This window comes from Schistocerca serialis, chromosome 8 (assembly GCF_023864345.2).
Source record: "Schistocerca serialis cubense isolate TAMUIC-IGC-003099 chromosome 8, iqSchSeri2.2, whole genome shotgun sequence".
NCBI classification, from domain to species: Eukaryota; Metazoa; Arthropoda; class Insecta; order Orthoptera; family Acrididae; genus Schistocerca; species Schistocerca serialis.
Genome location: NC_064645.1, coordinates 569,731,452 through 569,742,664, shown reverse-complemented (window position 1 = coordinate 569,742,664; position 11,213 = coordinate 569,731,452).

Here is an 11,213-nt window from a genome sequence, read left to right as displayed (position 1 = left end):
GCCCCTTTCATGGGTGCTTTAGCAGGCAAGAACGCTTTCACATAGCATGAACTGGTCTGGTGGTATCTTACATACTTTTGAAAATCTCGAGGTGGCACTCTCTTATGCTGACACACTCATGACCCTGTTCTTAATGTATGCATCTCTATTAACATGGATGTTAATGACTCCTCTATTGGCACTTTGCTTCAGCATCATATAAATGGCATCGTGCAGGCTCTTTGATTCTTCTCTAGGAAATTGGTCTCAGCCCTGTGCAAATGGTCTGCTGTATGGAGAGCTGTATGCCATTCATGAGGTAGTGAAATACTTCCAATAAGACATTGAAGGCTGCAAGGTTACCATCTTTATGGACCACTACCTCCTCACAGATGCACTATATAACTCTGCTACTGTTTTTGAAATATGGATTTCATTTCTCAGTGCATTACAGATGTGCATTACATCAAAGGTGCTGTCAATGTTGTTGTGGGCTACATGTTGAGTATTAACTTCATTACTTCACCCCTTGATATGGACAAGCTGGCTCACTTGCAGTAACAAGACCCCAATGTACAAAATTTGTTACAAGACTCATCTACATCCCTTGTCGTGGAATCGCAATTCCTAACTGGATCAGCTACTCCAGTGCTGTTGACACTTTTGCCTGCATGTCACATTCCATAGCTCCTTCTGCCCTACAATGTAAAGTCTTCAATGCCATTCATGACCCAGTCCATGTGGGCATCAAAGCCACAATGCACCTGCTTACTGAGTGCTTTGTTAGGTTGAACATCAAAAGTGACTGCTGCACCTGGGCATGCGTGTGCATTCCCTGCCAATGTAGCAAGATCAGCTGACATGTGCTATCTCCTCTTGGATGATTTGACATTACAAAAGGACATTTTTGCTATGTACATCTCAACCTGATTGGTCCCCTACCTCTCTCACAAGGTTTCAAATACATTCTTTCCATGATAAATTGGGCTAGTAGGTGGCTGGAGCCAACATATCAGCTGACTTGATAGCCTGTGCTTTTGTTTACACCTGGCTAGCCTGTTTTTGTCTGCCTATCATCAGCCACTATTCTTTATCATTAAGCTGTGTAATCTATGTGATGTTGCCAAATTCTGTACCACTGCCTCCCACCCACAAATTGACAGATTTGGAGAACGCTAGCATCAAACTCTGAAAGTGATGTTCATGTGTCATGCCAGTGGCTGGGTGGGAGCATTGCCATGGGTCCTCTTGAGTATATGTACCACATTCAAAAAGGATCTTCAATTGTCTTTAGCCGAGGTACCATGTGGCAAACTTTTGATCCTTCTCTTCCCCTCTCCACCTCACCTACATTAGTCAATTATGTTCACTCAGACATCTCATGCATTTACATGCCACATCCCCACACCCACACAGCTCCAAGCATGTTCATTCACAGTGACCTTGCCACCCATGACTATGTCATGCTCTGCAAAGAATCGGTTCATGTGGCTTTACAGCGCCCTTATTTGGACCCTCATAAGGTACTATAATACTCTAGCAAAATCTTTGTTATTCTCCTCAATGGTAAGCCACAAACTGTATCCCAAACCAGGTTAAAACCAGTATGGATAATTGTAGACACTGTGACACACAACCCTTCACCCAGTGAACCTGCTCCAGCTGAGTGTTGCGACTCATCATTCGATCAAAGCACATTGATTCTTGCATCATCTTCAGGCTCTCCTCCCTCCAAGTGCTACAGTAATTCCCTAAGTGCTGTATTTGGAACATGTGATTCTTGTATGCTCATTCGGATGACTAATCTCTCACCAGCACCACCATGTGTCATAATGATCTCCATCGATGTGTCACATTCACCCCCCCCCCCCCCCCCCCAAGATCTTTTCATCCAGATGTGCAACAATACCCCATCACCCCATCCTTCTCCATAGACCTCCCTGCTCATTCAGTGACCCCAACACTGCCCACATTATCCTTCTCAAACATGCCCCTTTATCTGCTTCCACAGATGAAGCCAACTTTACTATCTCCAAGGACTCCTCCGGATGGCTTATCATTACCATCCCTGTCCACTTCATGTCCTCAACCAACTTGCCATCCTCTCACATTCCTATATCCCATGAAGTTCATCCCCTCCACCCCCCTTTTGGCACTGAGGTTATGGGATTTCATCAAAACCTTCTTCTTCACAGAGCAATGGTCAAGCCTTACTTTTCCCCTGTGGCAGCTATGACACAGCTGGTTGCACCAGCTTTCATCACATTGGAAACCCTTCCAGCCTATGACATCCCTTCTGCTCTGTACTACTGAGGGTGGGAGAGGGGGAGGGGGTGCTCTCTGGCAGCAGTCAACTCAGTACAAGTCACTACCACCTCCGTGAGGACTAACTTCTGCGATCTGGTTTGCAGTGTGTGCTATTGCCATTCCCCCTGTGAACCATGGACCTTGCTGTTGGTGGGGAGGCTTGTGTGCCTCAATGATGCAGATAGCCATACCATAGGTGCAACCACAATGGAGGGGTATCTGTTGAGAGGCCAGACAAACGTGTGGTTCCTGAAGAGGGGCAGCAGCCTTTTCAGTAGTTGCAGGGGCAACAGTCTGGATGATTGACTGATCTGGCCTTGTAACACTAACCAAAACGGCCTTGCTGTTGTGATACTGCGAATGGCCAAAAGCAAGGGGAAACTACAGCTGTAATTTTTCACGAGGGCATGCAGCTTTACTGTATGGTTAAATGATGATGGCGTCCCCTTGGGTAAAATATTCTGGAGGTAAAATAGTCCCCCATTCGGATCTCTGGGCGGGGACAACTCAGGAGGACATCGTTATCAGGAGAAAGAAAACTGGCATTCTACGGATCGGAGCATGGAATGTCAGAGCCCTTAATCGGGCAGGTAGGTTAGAAAATTTAAAAAGGGAAATGGATAGGTTAAAGTTAGATATAGTGGGAATTAGTGAAGTTCGGTGGCAGGAGGAACAAGACTTCTGGTCAGGTGAATACAGGGTTATAAATACAAAATCAAATAGGGGTAATGCAGGAGTAGGTTCAATAATGAATAAAAAAATAGGAGTACAGGTAAGCTACTACAAGCAGCGTAGTGAACGTGTTATAGGGGCCAAGATAGACATGAAGCCCATGCCTACTACAGTAGTACAAGTTTATATGCCAACTAGCTCTGCAGATGATGAAGAAATTGAAGAAATGTATGATGAGATTAAAGAAATTATTCAGGTAGTGAAGGGAGGCGAAAATTTAATAGCCATGGGTGACTGGAATTCAAGAGTAGGAAAAGGGAGAGAAGGAAACATAGTAGGTGAATATGGATTGGGGCTAAGAAATGAAAGAGGAAGCCGTCTGGAAGAATTTTGCACAGAGCATAACTTAATCATAGCTAACACTTCGTTCAAGAATCATAAAAGAAGGCTGTATACATGGAAGAACCCTGGAGATACTAAAAGGTATCAGATAGATTATATAATGGTAAAACAGAGATTTAGGAACCAGGTTTTAAATTGTAGGACATTTCCAGGGGCAGATGTGGACTCTGACCACAATCTATTGGTTATGAACTGTAGATTAAAACTGAATAAGTTGCAAAAAGGTGGGAATTTAAGGAGATGGGACCTGGATAAACTGACTAAACCAGAGGTTGTACAGAGTTTCAGGGAGAGTGTAAGGGAACAATTGACAGGAATGGGGGAAAGAAATACAGTAGAAGACGAATGGGTAGCTCTGAGGGATGAAGTAGTGAAGGCAGCAGAGAATCAAGTAGGTAAAAAGATGAGGGCTAGTAGAAATCCTTGGGTAACAGAAGAAATATTGAATTTAATTGATGAAAGGAGAAAATATAAAAATGCAGTAAACGAAGCAGGCAAAAAGGAATACAAACGTCTCAAAAATGAGATCAAGAGGAAGTGCAAAATGGCTAAGCAGGCATGGCTAGAGGATAAATGTAAGGATGTAGAGGCTTATCTCACTAGGGGTAAGATATATATAGCCTATAGGAAAATTAAAGAGTCCTTTGGAGAAAAGAGAGCCACTTGTATGAATATCAAGAGCTCAGATGGAAACCCAGTTCTATGCAACGAGGGGAAAGCAGAAAGGTGGAAGGAGTATATAGAGGGTCTATACAAGGGCGATGTACTTGAGGACAATATTATGGAAATGGAAGAGGATGTAGATGAAGATGAAATGGGAGATACGATACTGCGTGAAGAGTTTGACAGAGCACTGAAAGACCTGAGTCGCAACAAAGCTCCAGGAGCAGACAACATTCCATTAAAACTACTGACAATCTTCGGAGAGCCAGTCCTGACAAAACTCTACCATTTGGTGAGCAAGATGTATGAGACAGGCGAAATACCCTCAGACTTCAAGAAGAATATAATAATTCCAATCCAAAAGAAAGCAGGTGTTGACAGATGTGAAAATTACCGAACTATCAGTTTAATAAATCACAGCTGCAAAATACTAACACGAATTCTTTACAGACAAATGGAAGAACTGGTAGAAGCCGACCTCAGGGAAGATCAGTTTGGATTCCGTAGAAATGTTGGAACACGCGAGGCTATACTGACCTTACGACCTATCTTAGAAGGAAGATTAAGGAAAGGCAAACCTACATTTCTAGCATTTGTAGACTTAGAGAAAGCTTTTGACAATGTTGACTGGAATACTCTCTTTCAAATTCTGAAGGTGGCAGGGGTAAAATACAGGGAGCGAAAGGCTATTTACAATTTGTACAGAAACCAGATGGCAGTTATGAGTTGAGGGGCATGAAAGGGAAGCAGTGGTTGGGAAGGGAGTGAGACAGGGTTGTAGCCTCTCCCCGTTGTTATTCAATCTGTATATTGAGCAAGCAGTAAAGGAAACAAAAGAAAAATTTGGAGTAGGTATTAAAATCCAGGGAGAAGAAATAAAAACTTTGAGGTTCGCCGATGACATTGTAATTCTGTCAGAGACAGCAAAGGACTTGGAAGACCAGTTGAACGGAATGGACAGTGTCTTGAAAGGAGGATATAAGATGAACATCAACAAAAGCAAAACGAGGATAGTGGAATGTAGTTGAATTAAGTCGGGTGATGTTGAGGGAATTAGACTAGGAAATGAGACACTTAAAGTAGTAAAGGAGTTTTGCTATTTGGGGAGCAAAATAACTGATGATGGTCGAAGTAGAGAGGATATAAAATGTAGAGTGGCAATGGCAAGGAAAGTGTTTCTGAAGAAGAGAAATTTGTTAACATTGAGTATAGATTTAAGTGTCAGGAAGTCATTTCTGAAAGTATTCGTATGGAGTGTAGCCATGTATGGAAATGAAACGTGGACGATAAACAGTTTAGACAAGAAGAGAATAGAAGCTTTCGAAATGTGGTGCTACAGAAGAATGCTGAAGATTAGATGGGTAGACCACACAACTAATGAGGAAGTATTGAATAGGATTGGGGAGAAGAGAAGTTTGTGGCACAACTTTACCAGAAGAAGGGATCGGTTGGTAGGACATGTTCTGAGGCATCAAGGGATCACCAATTTAGTATTGGAGGGCAGCGTGGAAGGTAAAAATCGTAGATTGAGACCAAGAGATGAATACACTAAGCAGATTCAGAAGGATGTAGGTTGCAGTAGGTACTGGGAGATGAAAAAGCTTGCACAGGATAGAGTAGCATGGAGAGCTGCATCAAACCAGACTCAGGACTGAAGACCACAACAACAACAACCTTTAGTCAACTGAAAATGCTATTTATACATTCACTCGTCAAATAGTACAAGCCTTAAGCAATAATATATCACCTGTTGGTATTTTTTTTATCTCACCAAGGGCTTTGATTGTGTAGATCATGACAGTCTCTTAGAAAAACTCAAGATTTGTGGAACTGATGGCTTCACTCACAACCTGTTTGAGTCATACTGTACAAACAGGTTGCAAAAAGTTGTACTGAATAACTCAGACAATGTCAGAGAGGTTGAAAATTTTAGTGACTGGGGTAAAATCACAAAGGGAGTCCAAGGGGATTCAATTTTGGGTTCATTTCTCTTCCTTATGCATGTGAACTATCTTCTAGTTAACATTAAACAAGCAAAGTTGGTACTTGTTGCCAGCAGTATCAGTGTTATAATAAAGCCCATTAGAGAGAAATTAACAGAAGAGTTAGTAAATGATATTTTCGAAAGGATTATTAAGTGGGTCTCTGAAAACAGACTCTCCTTAAATTCTGAAGAAACATGTTACATTAAGTTCTGTACAACAAATAGTGTCTTACTAACAATTGAGGTAGCACATGGCAGGTCTCAGTAAACAGCATAGAATGCTTGAAAATTTTGGGTGTACATACTGATGAAAACATGAGCTGGAAGAAGCATATTTGTTAACCCTTCAAACAGTTAAGTTCTGGTACTGTTGCTCTCCATACAATTCCTGTTCTTGGAAACAAAGGTATCAACCTCCTGACATAGTATGCTTATTTCAACACAGTAATGTCATATGGAATAATTTTCTGGGGTAACTCATTGCTTACAAATAAAGTATTGATTGCACAAAAATGAGCAATAATATTTGATATTTACCCGAGGATATCATGTAGGCATCTCTAAAAGAGACAGGCATTTTAACTGCACCATCACAGTACATATTTTCACTAATGAAATTCATCATAAATAATCCATCACAGTTTGAGAAAAACAGTAACATACATACCTACAACACTAGAGGGAATAATGATCATTATTTTCCATTGTAAAATATGTCAGCAATAAAAAGTTTGGATCATTTGCCCAGTAATATAAAATGTCTGGCAGGTAGTTGTGACAAAGCAAGCTGTGATATTTTTACTTCCCCCCTTGTTTTGCCATCTGCCTCCTTAAAATTCATGTTTCCATGTCTGACTAATTACCATTTACATACTTGAATATAATTTGCATTTCCATAAAGTAGAAAGGTTGGCCCTCAGTTTTAAAGTATTTTGTGCTTAGTTTTACGTATGTAATTGATTTTATAATTTATTTTGACTATGTCTAGTTAGTATCTTTTGTTATAAGGTGAAATCAGTAATTGTTTCGTAACTTAAATTCTATTGTTGACTTATAAACAAATATAAATTCTGTACTAACTATAAACATTTAGAGGAACAACTAATTGTATTCTTAAAGGAGCTATTTGGCTCTATTCAAAAACATGTTATCAAAGCCAGTCCTTAATTAATTCTGAAGTAATTAACAGTTTTGTCAAAAGTATTGTTTGCATAATGATATTTGTTAATTGCATCATTTAAACAAATAATTCAGCTTAACCCTTGCAGTAGAAGAAACTACTAAAAAGACCCAATTTTATGATGTATTCAGTTAATTTAATGAGATAAGTTTTTATTGTAATTTTTGTAAACTTAACTTCAAACAATGTGTAGTTTCAGCACTTATTATTGTGATGATATATAAGGGCCCAGTTTTTGGTCACAAGACAGTCAGTCCACGACCGAGTTTCAGATGAGAAACATGTGTTGATTAGAACAACAATGATGCTTCAACTTAACTGTAAAATAAGTGTTACACAATTAGGCCCTATGTTAAAACAATGACAGTGTCTGCTCCATACATACCTTTCTGTTATTGTGGTTAGGTTTTTACTGCTTGTAGATGTTCAGTAGTAAACTATTGTAGCAGTATGTGAAGGTTTATCTGCCAACTGTTAATGCGGCTTATGGAAAGTTTAAACAATAGTGCATTGGCCATATATAATTGTGTATTATTGGAGGCTTGTGAACAGTGAAAGTAAAAGACTGTAAAATGCAACTGTGCATCTGTCGGCTACATCATTTACAGTATACAGTAGTTGCACTTCCACCCCCTAATTGTTTCAGCCAGTACATCCACACCGGGGACAATCACCAAAGAAATAAAAGAAAGTAGGGAACGTCACATAGTGAAGTAAGTTTTAATTGTAATTTAAAATCGTTGCTCCTGGAGATCTCTTTCTATTTCATTTATGAATTTCTATGCAAAAACTGGTAGCCAGAAAAAAAAAATTAATATTAACAGTGGTGGGACTCCCATCTCTGAACTTTACCGGCCATAGCCACAGCTCATAACTCACATAACTGATTATGGTACAGCATGTCCTCTGTACTCAATGTTATAGTTATTCCAGCAGGATATGATATGGGCAAGAAATAGAAACAAGAGGCACTGGTTTAACGGAGATTGGAAAATTGCCACCTGGAACAGTAGGAGGCTTTCTCTTAAGGAAGTCAAATTAGCTACACATTTGAAAGAAAAGGAAATAGATTAAGCAGCAATTACAGAACAAAGAGAAAAACATCTGGGACTAAAGATATAGATGACTATATTATGGCCCGCATCTCGTGGTCGTGCGGTAGCGTTCTCGCTTCCAACGCCCGGGTTCCCGGGTTCGATTCCCGGCGGGGTCAGGGATTTTCTCTGCCTCGTGATGGCTGGGTGTTGTGTGCTGTCCTTAGGTTAGTTAGGTTTAAGTAGTTCTAAGTTCTAGGGGACTTATGACCACAGCAGTTGAGTCCCATAGTGCTCAGAGCCATTTGAACCATTTTGACTATATTATGATCTGCAGTGGAGTAAAGCAACAACAAAGAGAAAATAAAGGTGTTGTCATCTATATTCGTAGAAAATGAGAAGATAAAATATTGGACAATGAAAATGTAAATGAATGCATTGTACTTAGGAATTAATGGTCCAAGAGGAATTCTAAGAATAACAGAAACTTATGCACCAGAAGAAGGAAAAATTGATAAGTCCATGGACTTTTACAAACAGTTACAAGTGACCTTAAACAAATACAACAAAATATCAGATTTTACTTATGGGAGACATCAAAGCTATAATCAGAAATATACCTATTACAATATAGTGGACACATTTGGAGAAAAGATATATAATGATAATGGATAAATACTCAGAGATTTTTGAACCTTTAATCATTTAAAAATTACCAATAATTTCGTTTGGAAGAAATACAGACACAAATTGACCTGATCGGTGAGGGGATATAAATCTATTATAGATTATATAATAATGAATGAGAGATTTCCGGGATGGGTTAAAGTCACCAGAGTTTATTGAGGAGTCAATATTGGATAAGATCACTTCTTTTTGGTGTCAATAATTAACATCTATGCAAAATGGAGAAAACCAAAGAAAACAATTAAGGATCAGAAAGAAGAACAAGTTCTTAAAGTTTAGCTTTTAGAAGATAGCAGCGTAAGAGATCTCTATCAAAAGTGTTTGACAAAAAAATTTGCAAATTTAGAAGTGATAGAAGACTTGGAAGAGGAACAAGGAAACTTAAAATAGCCATATCAAAAATAACTAATGATGTTCTGGGGTAGAAAACGAAATATAGGAAATGTAGAGGAGTAAGGATTTGGACACCAGAGATGGGAAAAGCAACTAACAAAAATCAAGAAGCTTTCAAGACCTACATAAATAATTTCACTAATGAAAAGTATAATGAATATAAAGAGAAGAGAAATAATGCAAAATGTGTAACTCAGAAATGCATGCAGAATCATGGGAATGCTCGAGTAGCAATATGGAACATGATTTCATGTCAGAGAAAGTATCGCTTCTAAATTGATGAAGCCACTCAACAGACAAGAAAATGATTTTACTTGTGTTAATAAAATAGGGAAGAATGAATGGATAGCTCATTATAAAAGATTGTAGCATGATAGTACTTTAATTCAGCACTACCTGAACTAAATGACAAAAAGGGATTGGACAATATTGATATGAGAGAATTTGTGGGCTTGGATGATACCGATATGAGAGAATTTACGGAAGCTATAAAAGCTACAAAAATAGGAAAGCCACTGATTTAGATGGTACTAATATGGAACTTTGGAATTATGTAGGGTTATTCCTGCATTTAAGACTTCGTGTATTAATCAATCTTGGAAAAATAAAAATTTACCAAAAGACTGGCTGAGAGACAAAGTAATATCTATCTTTATAAAGGGCAATAAAAATAAATGTAGCAAGTATTGAGATCTAAGCCAGTGGCAAACATTGATTGACAGTGACTCTGGAGTAGGCAGTATTCTGTCTTGGGTGTGGTGAGCTTTGGATCTAATTTTGGATTGTGTTTGTTTTTACTCGGTGTGTCTTATTTTATGGTTACTGTGCTGTGCATAAAGAGTATTTGATCATAACTTTTGGTTATTTCTATTTGGCAACTCATCAGCATTGATAGAAATTCCACATTGGTGACCCTGAGTTGTATGAATATATTTCAGTTTGTACATCAGTTATTACCGGTTAGCACCAGCTCAAACAGTGACTCAACCTTCAACCTTCCTGACAGTGCAGGATGTTACTTGTACAGAACTGACTTTCAATTGTGGAGCACTATGTTCTCCCATGGCTATTACAAAACAACAAGACTGTTCAGCTTGCCAGTGTTTACTCTGCTGGAACAGATGACTTTGTCATGCCACATCAAGTGCAGCACACACCTGTACTGTTGCCTACTGCTGGATTTTATGTTCACCAAGAAGTTCCTACTGCACAAGATTCTGGATTTCTCTCTCTGGAGTTTCTACCTCACTCCATACAGACCACGCAACTGTACAGTTTTGGGGCCCACATGCACTGCTACCCCTCCCCAGTGTAGCCAACATTACAAGTGTTCCACACATTTGATGCCAACTTTCACACAAATCTTGCTATGGCATTTAATATGCCCACTTCTGCACCCACAAATGAGACACTTGAGTCAACTGCACTGGGATACCAGTGCATCTACATGACCTATCACTCTGTGCAGACTCTGGACAATGCACCAGTCATGGTTCTGCCCCACCACTTGGCACTCAATTGCGATTTTGTGCCTTCCTTCAGGAATTCATCTGCATCAGTCATGCAGTCATTGAAGCCTCCATGTCAGGTTTCTCTTGGACTCATGTGCTCTCCCCTTGCACACAGATCATGGATGATGGATCAATGGCAGCACACTTCAGCACCACTGCTTTCGTTTCACCTGTCTTGCTTCATAATGCTACTGCGCTAGCCACGATGTGTTTGTCATGTGGCCATACAGGCTCCTTCTTCACACAATCTGTGAGTGCTGTATGTCATATTGCACCACCAAAACTACCAGACTTTCATCAAAACATTGCTCCTGTCACCATTGCACTGTTGATGCCAGTGGATGCTATTTCTCCAAACCCTCATAAAGTCCACACTCTGCTGACTTTGCAGCAAGCTCTGC